At 41.0% G+C, this 17,667-nt stretch overlaps 1 pseudogene; it reads right to left on the bottom strand.

The window, feature by feature from the left end:
* Window positions 1-16,346: 16,346 nt before the first annotated feature.
* Window positions 16,347-17,285, bottom strand: LOC121473159 (annotated as a pseudogene).
* Window positions 17,286-17,667: the final 382 nt, after the last annotated feature.

Raw genomic sequence — 17,667 nt, 5'->3', positions numbered from 1 at the left:
GATTTGCCAACATATAGTATAACACCCAATGCTCATCCAAGTGCCCCCCTCAGTTAGTTAATGTTAGTGTAATATTAGTTTTGGGTGTACGACATAGTGATTCAACACTCCCATACAACACCCTCATTACAAGTGTTCTTAATCTTTATATTTGCATATATAAAGATATCTTTTTATGTAACAGATTTTTGGATGAAACTCAGGAGGGATTTTCACTTTGTACATGATAACTTCTGTTTGAATTTCATAACTAGACTGTATTCATGTACTACCTGTATCCTCAGAAAATAAAAAAATGGAAAGAAATCATGGAAAGTGAGAAAAATAGGATTAAAATATTTTTAATACAGTGTCTCCTTTATGTCCTCTCTTAGCATCAAATATTGACATAAAAACCTTAAATAAGTACTTTATGATATATAAAAACATATCTAGGAGACAGGGGAAGAAAGTCATTAATTTGTTAAATCTTAAAATCACAACAGTGGCTCTAAAAAATTTCACAAACCAACTGGGTCCCCTAAAGAGATCAGTGGTTCACAACTTTGGCTGTTCACTGGAATCACCTGGGAGCTTTAAAACTACTGATACCTCGGTTACATCTTAGAGATTTTGATTTAATTGGTCTGGGGTCCTGGGCATGAGGATCTTTTTAGAAGTGCCCCAGGTGATGCTACACATACAGAGGAGGCTGAGAACCACTGCTGTAGATAAAGTAGACACTTGGCAAATGTTTTTAACTAGGAGACCAAAGGGAATGGGGGAGTTGATTTATATGTCTCAAGGATAATGTTCTTCAAAGCATATAAGGGAAAAGATTCTGGCTAGAATTGGTTCAACATTGTTTCCCTCTAAAACTGGCTACTCAGTAGTCCCCTCCAATGCTGCCCTTGCAGGAATGGACTCAAATGGGAGGAGGCAAAGCCGTAGAGTTATGGCATTCTCAATTCCCTTTCTAGAATCAGAGAAGAATGTGGCCCCTTGAGAGGAACCCAAGGGAAAGCAGGAGAACTCATTAATGACATTGTATCAGAAAAGTTTCTGAACAACTGTCATGATAGAAGCTCCCTCAGAGGGATGAGGCTCAATCTCAGCTTTCTTAATGAGGCTCTGGGGAGATCTTGCTAGTGAACCTCCAGGATCCTTTACTTTGATGATAATTAACCACTGGGGGTAGCTCCTAAAAACCCAATTAATCAAGTTCTGGGGTAAAAGTTTATATTCTCCTTATGGAATGGTTGTTTGGGAATTAAGCCTGGAGCCTCTCAGCACATCAAGTCATTCTCAATGTAACTATGGCCACAACTGATCCCAACACTATTCCTAGTCAAAGAAACACTCTATGGAGGCACACCTATCTCATTGTGTAGTCAGAGAAACATGTACATTGAGAACAAAAGTGTTGATGTTCTGGTCAGAACATAAACCATCTGGTTTGGAATTCTTCTGGAATAGGATCCAAGAAAGGATTCTGGGAAAAGTTATGGCTGCTCTTGGTGATATCTTCATACAAGTTAAGGCGGGGTCATAGATAGCTCCAATTTCTCCCCATGCTGTTTGGGTAGGCACTTGGGATGCAGAGTTAGTCAATTCTTTTTATTTTATATTATTTTTGTATATTTTTTATTGGAGTTCAATTTGCCAACATATAGTATAACACCCAGTGCTCATCCCGTCATTGTTTGTTTCTTGGGTGTTGAGTTTAATAAGCCAGAGCCAGGGGCATCACAATGCTGGATTTCAAGTTTATTACAAACCTGTGATCATCAAGACAGTGTGGTACTGGCACAAAAACAGACACATAGATCAATGGAACAGAGTAGATAACCCAGTAATGGGTCCTGACCTTTATAGTCAGCTGATATTTGACAAAGCAGGAAAGAATATCCACTGGAAAAGGACAGTCTCTTCAGTAAATGGTGCTGGGAAAATTGGACATGCAGAAGAGCACATGCAGAAGAATGAAACTACACCATTCTCTTACACTATACATAAATATAAGCTCAAAATGGATGAAAGATCTGTATGTGAGACAAGAATCCATCAAAATCCTAGAGGAGAACACAGACAAACAGCCTTTTTGAACTTGGCCACAGCAACTTCTAGCAATATACATCTATGAAGACAAGGGAAACAAAAGCAAAAATGAACTATCAAGACTTCATCAAGATAAAAAGCCTCTGCACAGCAAAAGAAACAGTCCACACCCCAATGTTTCTAGCAGCAATGTCCACAATAGCCAAGCCGTGGAAGGAGCCTCGGTGTCCATTGAAAGATGAATGGATAAAGAAGATGTGATCTATGTATACAATGGAATATTCCTCAGCCATTAGAAACGACAAATACCCACCATTTGCTTCAACGTGGATGGAACTGGAGGGTATTATGCTGAGTGAAGTAAGTCAATCGGAGAAGGACAAACAGTGTATGTTCTCATTCATTTGGGGAATATAAATAATAGTGAAAGTGAATAGAAGGGAAGGGAGAAGAAATGTATGGGAAATATCAGAAAGGGACACAGAACATAAAGACTCCTAACTCTGGGAAATGAACTAGGGGTGGTGGAACGGGAGGAGGGCAGGGGGTGGGGGTGAATGGGTGACAGGCACTGAGGGGGACACTTGACGGGATGAGCACTGGGTGTTATTCTGTATGTTGGTAAATTGAACACCAATAAAAAATTAATTTATTAAAAAAAAGAAACAGTCCACAAAACTAAAAGACAACCTACAGAATGAGAGAAGATATTTGCAAATGACATATCATATAAAGGGCTAGTATCCAAGATCTATAAAGAACTTATTAAACTCAACAGCAAAGAGTTAGTCAATTCTGAATTTGAAATATGTTTACAACTTACCTGCTGGTGATGTTAGGCAAGTCACTTCACCTCTTTGAACTTCAGTTTCCTCTTCTTTAAAGTGAGATCATTAATTCCTATCAGTTAGAGTTATAGGTGATTGATTTATGCTAGTTGTCTACACATTACCATGATAACTTAGTGTACATTTGCTGGCATCTTTAAATTTATTAAAAGTATATGATAAAAGGTCAATGTTACCTCAAAAGATGATAGAAATTATGAAGGCATTATGGCCAGGGAGCTCAAGAAAATTTGGGTCCCCTTTTAAGACTCAGCTTTCTCTTTCTGTGAGGTTATTAATGAAAATGGTGCCCAAAGAAAAATGTCAAAATGCAAGCCAGAGGTTTGAGTGGTGGTTGGTGGTAGCTGAACTTGTGTTTGCTCCTTCCCAAAAACAGATGGGCTGGATTGCCAGTGCTAGAACATTCTTTAGAATGTAGGGATTAGAACCTATAGCCTTGGCTTTGGATCATAGTTGCTATTCTGGCACAACAGATGAACTTCCTAGTGGAAGTCCTGTTTCTAGAGCACCCTGGCCAGCCCAGCCCAGAGAAATTCCCATGAGCACCTTCAGGCTCACAATCCCCAGCTGCATCTCATCTCATGCCTCCTCTTTCTTTCAAATTTCATCAGAAATGTACTGAGGAAAAATTTGGGCCCCTGAAACACCCATAGTTTTCCTTTTGAGCAAAATGATCTTGTCTGAAATCTGTAGAGACAGGAACCCTAAGCAGATACTCATATATAGCACTTATATTCCCTTCGTATGACATAAAGGTGCGAGTATAGAAGTTAACCAATGGCCAATAGGCCAGCAGCTGAGTGGTTAGGCTGTATGAAGAATTATTTGTGATTTCTTTAATTTCTTTTTCAGTCTTGGTTGCACTTGGTTCCTTCTTTTTTTCCTGGACCTAGCAGTGCATCTAAGGTCCTTTCTTTGTTTTTCTTATTAATTAAGGTGGTGCACTAATTATTTTTTGGTGCACTTTAGTTGAAATTCCAGTTAGGTAACATTAGTTTCAGGTGCACAATATAGTAATCCAGCACTTTCATACATCACCCTGTGCTCATCACATATGTACTCTTTAATCTCCATCACCTATTGAACCCATGACGCCACCCACCTCCCCTCTAGTAGCCATCAGTTTATTCTCTATAGTTGAGAGTTGGCTTCTAGTTATTAATATTAGAAAGAAATGGGAAAGCAAATTAGCTAACCTCAAGTTAGGTCAAGTAAAATCTTACTAGGGAGAAACTGCCTATTCAGCTTTGGCCTCACTTGTGTTAGAAGAAGTCAGTATAAGGAGCTGTCACAGGTTTTCTCTTTCAGAGCTTAACAGAAAGGTGATACCCTTTCAGATTTTCCATATAACTTCTAAGACTAATGGCAGGGACATCTTCAAAGGTCTTGTGGTCACAGTAATTCTTTACCTACAATCAATGTTCCTTTGTCTTTTTGTTGTAATGTTGACCCCCCCCCCATCTCTCACTAGTTGAGTTCTGGGTCTTCTTAATTTCTATGTGAGCTAGAGGTTATGGTAAGTTCCTAGTTTTATATTCCTGAGATAATCCATGAATCAGAGATCTTTGGGTTTTGTAAACAGATTTCATTGCCAAAAGGGAAGATTTATGGCAAGCAGGTATTATGAATTAAGAATTTGGGGATTAAAAGATAAGAAGCTTTTGCACAGAAAGGATACAGTCAGCAAAACTAAAAGACAACCTACAGAATGGGAGAAGATATTTGAAAATGACATATCAGATAAAGGGCTAGTTTCCAAGATCTATAAAGAACTTATTAAACTCAACACCAAAGAAACAAACAATCCAATCATGAAATGGGCAAAAGACATGCACAGAAATCTCACAGAGGAAGACATACACATGGCCAACATGCACATGAGAAAATGCTCCGCATCACTTGCCATCAGGGAAATACAAATCAAAACCACAATGAGATACCACCTCACACCAGTGAGAATGGGGAACATTAACAAGGCAGGAAACCACAAATGTTGGAGAGGATGCGGAGAAAAGGGAACCCTCTTGCACTGTTGGTGGGAATGTGAACTGGTGCAGCCACTCTGGAAAACTGTGTGGAGGTTCCTCAAAGAGTTAAAAATAGACCTGCCCTATGACCCAGCAATTGCACTGCTGGGGATTTACCCCAAAGATTCAGATGCAATGAAACTCCGGGACACCTGCACCCCGATGTTTCTAGCAGCAATGTCCACAATAGCCAAACTGTGGAAGGAGCCTCGGTGTCCATTGAAAGATGAATGGATAAAGAAGATGTGGTCTATGTATACAATGGAATATTACTCAGCCATTAGAAATGACAAATATCCACCATTTGCTTCAACGTGGATGGAACTGAAGGGTATTATGCTGAGTGAAGTAAGTCAATCGGAGAAGGACAAACAGTGTGTGTTCTCATTCATTTGGGGAATATAAATAATAGTGAAAGTGAATAGAAGGGAAGGGAGAAGAAATATGTGGGAAATATCAGAAACGGAGACAGAACATAAAGACTCCTAACTCTGGGAAACGAACTAGGGGTGGTGGAAGGGGAGGAGGGCAAGGGGTGGGGGTGAATGGGTGACGGGCACTGAGGGGGACACTTGACAGGATGAGCACTGGGTGTTATTCTGTATGTTGGTAAATTGAACACCAATAAAAAATTAATTTATTAAAAAAATAATAAAAAATAAAAAAAGAATTTGGGGATTAAGTACCACTTACTTTTCAGTTTTTTTTTAAAGAATTTATTTATTTGTTTTAGAGAGAGTGTGTGTGAGCAGGGGGATGGGCAGAGGGAGAAGAAGAGAATCTTTACATACCCCATGATGAGCATGGAATCTGATACAGGGCTTGATTCCGCAGCCATGAGATCATGACCTGAGTCGAAATAAAGAATTGGATGCTTAACTGACATCCCAGTACTTTTCAGTTCTCCACAGCAGAATTATCAAAGGTCTTGTATTAGTTGTCTGGGGCTGTCATAACAAAGTACCATATATTAGGTGACTTAAGCAATGGAAATTTATTTTCTCACAATTCTGGAGACTGGAGGTCTGAAGCCAAGGTATTGGTAGGCTTGGTTTTTCCTAAGGATGTTCTTTTTGGCTTGCAGTCTTCTATCTGTATCTTCACAAGGTCTTGCATCTGTGTGTGTCTGTGTTTCAACCCTATTCCCAAAGAAGTCACATTCTGAGATCAGGGGGTTAGGATGTCAACTTATGAAATTATGGGGAAACTAATTCCATCTAAAACCCCAATGTGTTAAACTCCAAATACTTAACTCTTAAGAATCAGCACTTGGGACCCACATGTATCCCAAAGAAGAGTTGAAGGAGACATCAAAGCAATGGAACACATTTAGATAACTCTAGAGAGTCTCCTGCAAGGTTCTTTGAGTCTGTCAATCTGACAGTAGATTGGACAGGTGCCCTGATCCCAATATGGGGGCTGGACTGGGGCTTCTTTTGTTCTCAAAACTAAAAAGAGCAATAGAAAATGGTAGTATTTTATTTGCATATAGCAGAGTCCTGGAAATGGTTCTAAGTATTTTCCTGGAGGTTATTTAAACATTTTTCAGGGGCCTAGAGTGGCTCATTCAAATAGATGAGTGAGTGAAACAGAAGGCAGGTTGGTGGAGAGACTAACATCCAAGGGCTGTGGAAAGAACCCTTTCATGTTGGCCAAGGCTGATATCACCATTGGATTATCATTACAGGCATAGGAAGTTATGTGAGCCAGTGATCAATCACATAAGCAAGGCCTAGCCATCAACCATGATGACAAATAAATGAAAAAGCCATATATCAGCAACTGAATCAACATAGCATCAAAGTTCAAACTAATAAAAAAGGAAGAAAAACCCTGTTGTTTGAGGGGGAAATTGAGAGTTTAGAAATGGGACTTGGAAGGAGCAATGTATCCATGAGAGGTGAAAAATGAATGAATGAGGCTCAATTATAAATAAAAATTCACTGAGAAAATATCACATTGGGTTAAGAAAAGTCAGAACTGGGATACAATGAGATATACTGAAGGCTTAAAACCAAAACTAAATTGAACTATAGAAATGAAGCTATACTATATGTTGGAAAACCAAACTTCAATAAAAACAAATGAAAAAATTAGAAATGAAGCTATAGAAAAAAAGAAATGAAACCATAGAAATAAAATTCCATATTTATATGCTTAAGGCTTGATGCTTATAATGACTGTGAAAATTTACTTGTTATATATGTACCAGTACTTCTTGCATCCACAGTCATAGTCATGAATCTTTTTCATCCTTCTGTATTTAGCACAGAGTTTGGCATAAGTTTTCACTACAGCAAGACAGGATGTCCTTATCAATTGATGAACGTTGGCATGGAAGTTGAACTAATTTGCCATAAATGGAACAAAGGAATGAAATTGAGGAATATATCCTCACCTAGTATCTGCCTTGCCCTGGGTTAGGCATGACTGAGGCAAAATCAAAGGGATATAAAGACTCTGTATTCTTTTTTTTTTTTTTAATTTTTTTTAAATTTTTATTTATTTATGATAGTCACACAGAGAGAGAGATAGAGAGGCAGAGACACAGGCAGAGGGAGAAGCAGGCTCCATGCACCGGGAGCCCGACGTGGGATTGGATCCCGGGTCTCCAGGATCGCGACCCGGGCCAAAGGCAGGCGCCAAACCGCTGTGCCACCCAGGGATCCCAAGACTCTGTATTCTATTATTTATTTTTTTTTAATTTTTATTTATTTATGGTAGTCACAGAGAGACAGAGAGAGAGGCAGAGACATAGGCAGAGGGAGAAACAGGCTCCATGCAGTGGGGCCTAATGTGGGACTCGATCCCGGGTCTCCAGGATCGCGCCCTGGGCCAAAGGCAAGCGCCAAACCACTGTGCCACCCAGGGATCCTCTGTATTCTATTATTTAAAACATTAAATTGTTCATTTATTTTTTGTCTGAAATACCATGAAAGATTAATTTGATTGACTTAAACATTTGCATCTCTAAAATGCAAACATCTGGAAAGAGAATCTCACTATGTCGCTGTTTTTTCTTTTTTATATATAATTTTTAAATTTAAATTCAGTTAGTCGGCATACAGTACAGCATTGGTTTCAGAGTTCAGTAATTCATCAGTTGCATATAACACCCAGTGGTCATCACATCACGTGCTCTCCTTAGTGTTGCTGTTCTTTTTTTTATGCAGAAATTACTTTTATTATGTTAGAATATTCCTTAATGGGTTGGCAATTATTCATGTGAGGGAGAGTTCAGAAAACATATTTATGACTGTATTAGCCTTGTCCTTAATTAGAGATTTATGAATTATACAAAAAATATTATTCCCTAGAGAAGGTTACTCTAAAAGTAGTAGTAGAAAAGGTCTAAAAGACTGTGAACTTAGAAGAGCATCTCCCTGCTTGTCTGGCTGTTCCAGTTGGACCACAAGACTTCACTACAAGGATGGACATGTTTTCTCTGTTGAATTTAAAGCTTTACAACAGTTGGAATGCTCTTTCCTGCATGCAACAGGTCAAAGGCTTCATTAAGTTGGTCAAAAGACAGACTGTGAGTCACAAATTCATGAACTTTTATCTTTCAGGAGGAGGGGCAAGATGGCGGAAGAGTAGGGTCCCCAGGTCACCTGTCCCCACCAAATTACCTACATAACCTTCAAACGTCGTGAAAATCTACGAATTCAGCCTGAGATTTAGAGAGAACAGCTGGAACGCCACAGTGAGAAGAGTTCACGCTTCTATCAAGAGAGGAAGACGGGGAAAAAGAAATAAAGACACAAAAGGCCTCCAAGGGGGAGGGGCCCCGCGAGGAGCCGGGCTGAGGCCGGGGCGAGTGTCCCCAGGACAGGAGAGCCCCGTCCTGGAGGAGCAGGAGCTGCACCAACCTTCCCGGGGGGAAAGGGGCCTGCAGGGAGTTAGAGCAGGACCCAGGAGGGCGGGGATGCCCTCGGGCTCCCGGAAACACTAACAGGCACCTGCGCCCCGGGAGAGCGCCCCCAGCTCCCTAAGGGCTGCAGCGCGCACGGCGGGACCCGGAGCAGCTCGGAGGGGCTCGGGCGGCGGCTCCGCGGAGGGGGCTGCCGGGCGGGAGCGTGAATCCAACAGCGCAGGCCCCGGAGCACAGGGCACTGGGGCACAGCCCAGGATCCGGCCTCCTCCGGGACAGGCAGAGGCCGGGAGGGCCCAGGACAGCGAGGACGCTCCTGCCCCAGCTGAGTAGATCAGCAGCCCCGCCCGGGAGCCCCCAGGCCCTGCAGACGGAGAGCCCCGGAGCTACTGCGGGAGCTGACTCCAGGGCTGCAGAGCTGGCCCCGCCACTGCGGTTGTTCCTCCTGGGGCCTCACGGGGTGAACAGCCCCCACTGAGCCTCACAGTGGCCTCACTGGATAAGCTGCTTAAACATCACTCACTGAGCCCTGCACCAGGCAGTGGGCTGAGCAGCTCCCCAAGTGAAAATCAGCACAACAGGCCCCTTCCCCAGCTAGATGGACAGCAGAAACACAAATTATTGACCAAGCACCACTGGAAAGTTCCAGGGGAAGTCAAGGGACTTACAATATACAGAATCAGAGGATACTCCTCCGTGTGTTGTTTTGTTTTTTGCTTTTGGATTTCTGTTTGCTTCCCCCCTTTTTTCCTTTCCTTTTTCCCCCCCTTTTCTTCTTTTTTCTTTTTCTTTCCTTCTTTCTCTTCTCTCTTTTTCTCCTTTTCCCAATACAACTTCTGCAGTGAGCAAAATGACTAGAAGGAAAACCTCACCTCAAAAGAAAGAATCAAAAACAGTCCTCTCTCCCACAGAGTTACAAAATCTGGATTACAATTCAATGTCAGAAAGCCAATTCAGAAGCACTATTATACAGCTACTGGTGGCTCTAAAAAAAAGCATAAAGGACTCAAGAGACTTCATGACTGCAGGATTTAGATCTAATCAGGCAGAAATTAAAAATCAATTGAATGAGATGCAATCCAAACTAGAAGTCCTAATGACGAGGGTTAATGAGGTGGAAGAACGAGTGAGTGACATAGAAGACAAGTTGATGGCAAAGAGCGAAACGGAGGGAAAAAGAGACAAAGAATTAAAAGATCATGAGGATAGATTAAGAGAAATAAGTGATAGCCTGAGGAAGAAAAACCTACATTTAATTGGAGTTCCCGAGGGTGCTGAAAGGGACAGAGGGCCAGAATATGTATTTGAACAAATCATAGATGAAAACTTTCCTAAAAAAAAAAAAAGAAAAAGAAAAAGAAAACTTTCCTAATCTGGGAAGGGAAACAGGCATTCAGATCCAGGAAATAGATCCTCCCCTAAAATCATCAAAAACCGTTCAACACCTCGATATTTAATAGTGAAGCTTGCAAATTCCAAAGATAAAGAGAAGATCCTTAAAGCAGCAAGAGACAAGAAATCTCTGACTTTTATGGGGAGGAGTATGAGGGTAACAGCAGACCTCTCCACAGAGACCTGGCAGGCCAGAAAGGGCTGGCAGGATATATTCGGGGTCCTAAATGAGAAGAACATGCAACCAAGAATACTTTATCCAGCAAGGCTCTCATTCACAATGGAAGGAGAGATAAAGAGCTTCCAAGACAGGCAGGAACTGAAAGAATATGTGACCTCCAAACCAGCTCTGCAAGAAATTTTAAGGGGCACTCTTAAAATTCCCCTTTAAGAAGAAGTCCAATGGAACGATCCACAAAAACTGGGTCTGAATAGGTATCATGATGACACTAAACTCATATCTTTCAATAGTAACTCTGAACATGAATGGGCTTACTGACCCCATCAAAAGGCGCAGGGTGTCAGACTGGATAAAAAAGCAGGACCCATCTATTTGTTGTCTACAAGAGACTCATTTTAGACACAAGGATACCTACAGCCTGAAACTAAAAGGTTGGAGAACCATTTACTATTCAAATGGTCCTCAACAGAAAGCAGGGGTAGCCATCCTTATATCAGATAAACTAAAATTTATCCTGAAGACTGTAGTGAGAGATGAAGAGGGACACTACATCATACTTAAAGGGTCTATCCAAGAAGAGGACTTAACAATCATCAATATATATGCCCCAAATGTGGGAGCTGCCAAATATATCAATTAATAACCAAAATTAAGACATACTTACATAATAATGCTCTTATACTTGGTGACTTCAATCTAGCTCTTTCTACCCTCGATAGGTCTTCTAAACACAACATATCCAAAGAAACGAGAGCTTTATTTATTTATTTATTTTTTTATTTATTTATGATAGTCACACAGAGAGAGTGAGAGAGGCAGAGACACAGGCAGAGGGAGAAGCAGGCTCCACGCACCGGGAGCCCGACGTGGGACTCGATCCCCGGTCTCCAGGATCGCGCCCTGGGCCAAAGGCAGGCGCCAAACCGCTGCGCCACCCAGGGATCCCCAAGAAACGAGAGCTTTAAATGATACACTGGAACAGATGGATTTCACAGATATCTACAGAACTTTATATCCAAACTCAACTGAATACACATTCTTCTCAAGTGCACATGGAACTTTCTCCAGAATAGACCACATACTGGGTCCCAAATCAGGTCTGAACCAATACCAAAAGATTGGGATCGTCCCCTGAGTATTCTCAGACCATAATGCCTTGAAATTAGAACTAAATCACAACAAGAAGTTTGGAAGGACTTCAAACACATTGAGGTTAAGGACCATCCTGCTAAAAGATGAAAGGGTCAACCAGGAAATTAAGGAAGAATTAAAAAGAATCATGGAAACTAATGAGAATGAAGATACAACCTTTCAAAATCTTTGGGATACAGCAAAGGCAGTCCTGAGGGGGAAATACATTGCAATACAAGCATCCATTCAAAAACTGGAAAGAACTCAAATACAAAAGCTAACCTTACACCTAAAGGAGCTGGACCAGGGCGCGGTCCTGGGGTCCCAGTATCAAGTCACATGTCAGTCTCCCGACATGGAGCCTGCTTCTCCCTCTGCCTCTGCCTCTGTCTCTGTCTTTCTCTCTCTCTCTCTCTCTCTCTCTCTCTCATGAATAAATAAATAAAATCTTTAAAAAATATTTTTTATTTATTTATCATGGTGGGGCGGGGCAGAGGCACAGGCAGAGGGAGAAGCAGGCTCCACGCAGGGATCCTGACGTGGGACTCAATCCCGGGACTTCAGGATCACGCCTGGGCCGAAGGCGGCACGAAACTGCGAAGCCACCGGGTTGCCCCCCTGCACTTATTTTAAGGAAGCTTTGACTCCTTTCTCTCACCCTCTTCTCAATTCATCAGCAACTCTAGTTGGTTCCAACTTACAAATAAATACAGTATTCACCAAAATTTTACTACTTTCTCTGCTACCATCCCAGATTATCATTTCTTTCTCTTTTTTAATAAATTTATTTTTAATTGGTGTTCAATCCAGCTTATCATTTCTTAACTGTACTGTTGCGGTAGCTCCTAGGTGGTACCCCTGACTTCCACACAGCCCCCTTCTCTAGCCAGAGTGATCCTTTTAAAAGATGAATCATGTTATTGTTCTGCTGGAAAGCTTCCAAGGGCTACACAAATAATTTACAGTAAAAATCAAATTACAAAGCCTAAAGTACCTAGCCCCTGTTAGTTTTGAAGTTATCCCCTCAAAAATAAAACATACATAAATATTTATCCTCCTGCTTTTCAGCATGCTCACTCCCCTTCAGGGATGAATTCATTTTTTTAAGATTTTACTTATTCATTCATGACAGAGAGAAAGAGAGGGAGAGACATAGGCAGAGGGAGAAGCAGGCTCCATGCAGGGAGCCTGACGTGGGACTCGATCCGGGTCTCCAGGATCACACCCCAAGCCGAAGGCGGCGCCAAACCGCTGAGCCACTGGGGCTGCCCTGAATTCATTTTTAAAATTTAAATTCAATTATATAACATATACTACATCATTATTTTCAGATGTAGTTTTTAATAATTCATCAGTTGCCTATCACATCTACTGCTCAACTGATCACGTGCCCTACTTAATTCCCATTACCTAGTTACCCTGTTCCTCACCCATCTCCTCTTCAGCAACCCTCAGTTTGTTTCCCAGAGTTGAGTCTTTCATGGTTTGTGTCCCTCTCTGATTTTTTTTCCATTCAGTTTTCCCTCCCTTACCGTATGGTCCCCTGCACTATTTCTTATATTCTGCATATGAGTTAAAGCATATAATTGTCTTTCTCTAATTGACTTATTTCACTTAGCATAATACCCTCCAGATCCATCCACATTGATGTAAATGATAGGTATTTATTATTTCTGATGGCTGAGTAATATTCCACTGTGTGTGTGTATATATATACATATATAATATATACAATATACAGTAACATTCATATATATATCACATCTTATTTATCTATGCATCTGTAGAAGGACATCTCAGCTCTTCCACAGTTTGGCTATTGTGGACATTGATGCTATGAACACTGGTGTGCAGGTGTCCTAAAATTTCACCACATCTGTATCTTTGGGGTAAATACCTAGTACTGCAATTGCTGGGTTGTAGGGTAGCTCTATTTTTAACTTCTTGGGGAACTTTCATACTGTTTTCTAGAGTGGCTGTACCAGCTTGCATTCCCACCAACAGTGCAAGAGGGTTCCCCTTTCTCCACATCCTCTCCAACACTTTTTGTTTTCTGTCTTGTTAATTTTAGCCATTCTGACAGGTATGAAGTGGTATCTCATTGTGGTTTGTTTTGATTTGCATTTCCCTGATGCCAGGTGATGTGGAGTATTTTTCATGTGTCTGGTGGCCATTTGTATGGAGAAATATCTTTGGAAAAATGTCTGTTCATGTCTTCTGCCCATTTCTTGACAGGATTATTTGATTTTGGGGTGTTGAATTTGATACATTCTTTATAGATCTTGGATACTAGCCCTTTATTTGATATGTCATTTGTAAATGTCTTCTCCCGTTCTATAGATTGCCTTTAGAGACATGTCTTGCAATAAGTTGCTGTCTGTGTTCTCCTCTAGGATTTTGATGGATTCCTGTCTCACATTTAGGACCTTCATCCATTTTTAGTTTACTTTTGTGTATGGTGGAAGGGAATGGTCTAGTTTCATTCTTCTGCATGTAGCTGTCCAATTTTCCCAGATCCTGGAACATAGCTGACATTTTCACACCTCAAAATGTTGCACTTGCTATACCTGCTCCCTGAGGTGTTTTTCCTGCAAATATCCCTGTGGCTCTATTCCCTGCTGCCTTCAATTCTTTCTTCAAATATCACCTTCTGGGTGAGACCAGTTCTCATAACACTCCTTAAAATTGCAGCCTATCCCTTGCATTCCTGATTTCCCCACAATGCTACATTTTATAGCAGTTAAAAACCATGAAACTTGCATATTGAGTTTATTTTCATTCTCTTTCCCATTAGAGTATAAGCTCCACAAAAGGAAAATATTTTTGTCTGATTTGTCCACTTCTAGAAATGTCCATAAGCACACTGAATACATAATAAATACGTGTCAAAAATCAATCACTTTTATATATATTTACCCTTTTCTTTTCTAGAGATCAAGTCATGCTTTTTGTGAAGTAAAAGATAACTCATTTTCATAACCTAGAATTAGGAAGGCCCAAGTAAGTAAGTTGTCCTCACAAAGGAAGTTCTAGTTAAAAAAAAATACAACCTACATTGGTTTAGAAAATTTGGAAATGAGATTTAATGCACTGTGCTCCTCTGCTGAGTTTTTGTCACAGGCAAAAACTGACTTAACGATAATAAAGCCAAAATCTTTGCAAAATGTTTAGATTTTAGGAAACAACCAGACACAATACATAACTAGCAACTACATTACAAATGCAAACATTCTCAACTTTATTACTTTTTTTTTTAATTTTTTATTTATTTATGATAGTCACACAGAGAGAGAGAGAGGCAGAGATACAGGCAGAGGGAGAAGCAGGCTCCATGCACCGGGAGCCTGACGTGGGATTCGATCCCGGGTCTCCAGGATCGCGCCCTGGGCCAAAGGCAGGCGCCAAACCGCTGCGCCACCCAGGGATCCCTCAACTTTATTACTTTAAGCACTTGGAGTAACACATACTTTTTATAATTATAGGACATGATAGATCAAAGGACAAAGAAACTAAAATTTTTATCATTATCTCATTTATATAAATTGATACACACTATGAATTATCATTAAATTTCATATTAGCCATCTTCTATTCAAATAATAGCATTTTTGCTATTTTTATTTTAATTCTGGTATAGTTAAAATAGTGTTATATTAGTTTCAGGTGTACAATATAGTGATTCAACAATTCTATGTATTACTCAGTATTGTATTAGCCACTTTAATTATTTTGTTTATCTAAAACCATGCTCCACAAGCTTCACACCAATTTGACTATAATGGTCCAGATGTTAATTTTGTACTAAAGACAAATAGCAGATCACATTTGAGAATTCTTACCTTTTTGACTCAATATCACTGACTTAAGGGGTAAGAAGGTATAACTTAGACAAAATGCAATGTTATTCAGACCTCTAATCTTAGTCTAAGATCGTTTCTCTTCTTCAAGAGGAAACACATAATGTGTATTCTTCCCTCAAAAAAAGAAGTTTATGTATTTTTGATATAATGGCAAGTCATTCTTATCTCTTCAGATAGATAAGGCAGTACCTTAAGATGGCGACTTTGCAAAAATGAGAGTTGCTGGTAAATGCTACATACCAAGGATTATGTCAGAATAATGAGGACAAGAAGAGATATACCTAAAGCTAAGGCAATATGTTATGGAGATCATAATCTGACTGTTTTTATTTCAGTGGGTTCTAGAAAAATAGACAGGGACTACAATCCAAGCAGGGGTCCAATAAATGGGAAGAGACCACTGAAATTAAGGGAAATTTGGAGGGCTCCAGAAACAAGGGCAGCCACTGTATCAGTTGGCTTCTGCTGCATAACAACCTATCCCAAAACTCAGGGGCTTAAACAGCAACCACTTCTTTATATGACAATTCCATGGGCTGACAATTTGGGCTGAGAATGTGCTCAGCTGGATGAGGCTTCTTGTCTGGGTTTGGTTCAGTTGATCTCAACAAGGGCTCACTCATGCCTCTACTATCATGTACCAGGTCACCTGGGAGCTGGTTGATTGTTAGCTGGAGCATCTTGGTTCTCCCCCATGTGGCCCCCATCTTCATACAGCCTCGCTTGGACTAGTTCACATGGTGGTCTGAAGGTTTCCAGAGCAGCCGCAACAGAGTTTACCTAGGCTTAGAAATCTCACACCACTTTCACTGACTCTTTTAATGACTCTTTTAGTCAGTCATGAGTCCTGCCCAGATTCAGTGGATGGAAACGAACCACACTTGCAAGGAGGGGCTGCAAAGTAACTTGGCCATTTTTGCAATCTACCACAGTTACTGCTACAAATTTTCAAGATGTCTCTGGAAACATCACTAGGAAAATTAAGAACATGAGTAAAATTTACTTGGTAAAAAAAATTTTCCTCCTGTAAAGTGTCCTCAGAGCTTATTTCATGTCCCTGTTCCTCAGGCCATACATAAAGGGGTTTAACATGGGTATCACCACTGTATACAAAACTGAAGCAATAATGTCTTTGACCTTGGAACTGTTTGATGAAGGAATGAAGTAAATCATTGCAAGAGTCCCATAGTACAAACACCACAAGGAGGTGGGAGCCACAGGTAGACAAGGCTTTGCAGATCCTCTTGATGGAGGGACTCTCAGGATGGTGGCCCCAACATAGATATAGGAAGCCAAAATAGCACAAAATGACAGGAAGGCAAACACTCCCCCCTCAGTGAAGATAACTAGCTTATTGAGGGAAGTATCTGAGCAGGCTAACTTCAAGAGGGCAGTGAGATCACAAAAGAAATGAGGGATGGTATTGTCAGCACAGAAGGACAGGCGTGACAGAAGGAGAGTATGCAACAGGGCATGGGCACACGAGAAGAACCAGGATCCAGCCACCAGTAAGATACACAGCTCCTCCCTCATGACAGTGGTGTAGTGGAGTGGCTGACAGATGGCCACATACCTGTCATATGCTGTCGCTGCAAGAAGAAAATTGTCAAGACAAACAAAAAGTATGAAAAAATACATCTGGGAAATGCACCCCACATAGGAGATGGTTAAGTGCCGAGTCTGCATGTTCATCAGCATCGTTGGGACAGTGACAGATGAGAAAGAGACATCAGAGAAGGCCAAGTGGCTAAGGAAGAAGTACATGGGGGTGTGGAGGTGAGAGTCCAGCCTGATGAGCAGGATGGTGAGCAGATTCCCAAGCACCGTGGTCAGGTACATGCCCAGGAACAGGGCAAAGAACATGCACTGCTGCTCTGGCTGGATGGGGAGCCCCAGGAGGAGGAACTCTAACACGCTGCTCTGGTTCTCCCTCCTCATTCTCTGCTGGGAGAAAAGGAGTAGGAAATATCAGGGACTGAGATATGATGGTTATTCTGTGTGTACATTACAGTCACATGCTTTTTTTCCCTGGAGACTGTCAAAATTGAGGCAAACCACACATTTTGAATCTTCTGTCTGCCCCCTTCTGGTCATAGAGTGCTTCAGATTTCCAACAGCAAAGAAAATTTCCTTCAAAGGAGACCATAATAAATTTCTTCACTTATTCAACCATGTTCAAGATGCTTTCCTGGCACTGGGAATAGAACAGAAAATAAAACATCCAACCCTCTTCCTCCTTGGAGCTCACAATTATTGAGTACATTATAGAGTACTGACCAAGAGCCAGGGCTCTGCAGCCAAAAATCTTGAATTGGATTCC

Source organism: Vulpes lagopus, chromosome 12 (genome assembly GCF_018345385.1).
Source record: "Vulpes lagopus strain Blue_001 chromosome 12, ASM1834538v1, whole genome shotgun sequence".
NCBI lineage: Eukaryota > Metazoa > Chordata > Mammalia > Carnivora > Canidae > Vulpes > Vulpes lagopus.
Note: the sequence above shows the minus strand (reverse complement) of the source record. Positions and strands in the feature narration are given on the sequence as shown.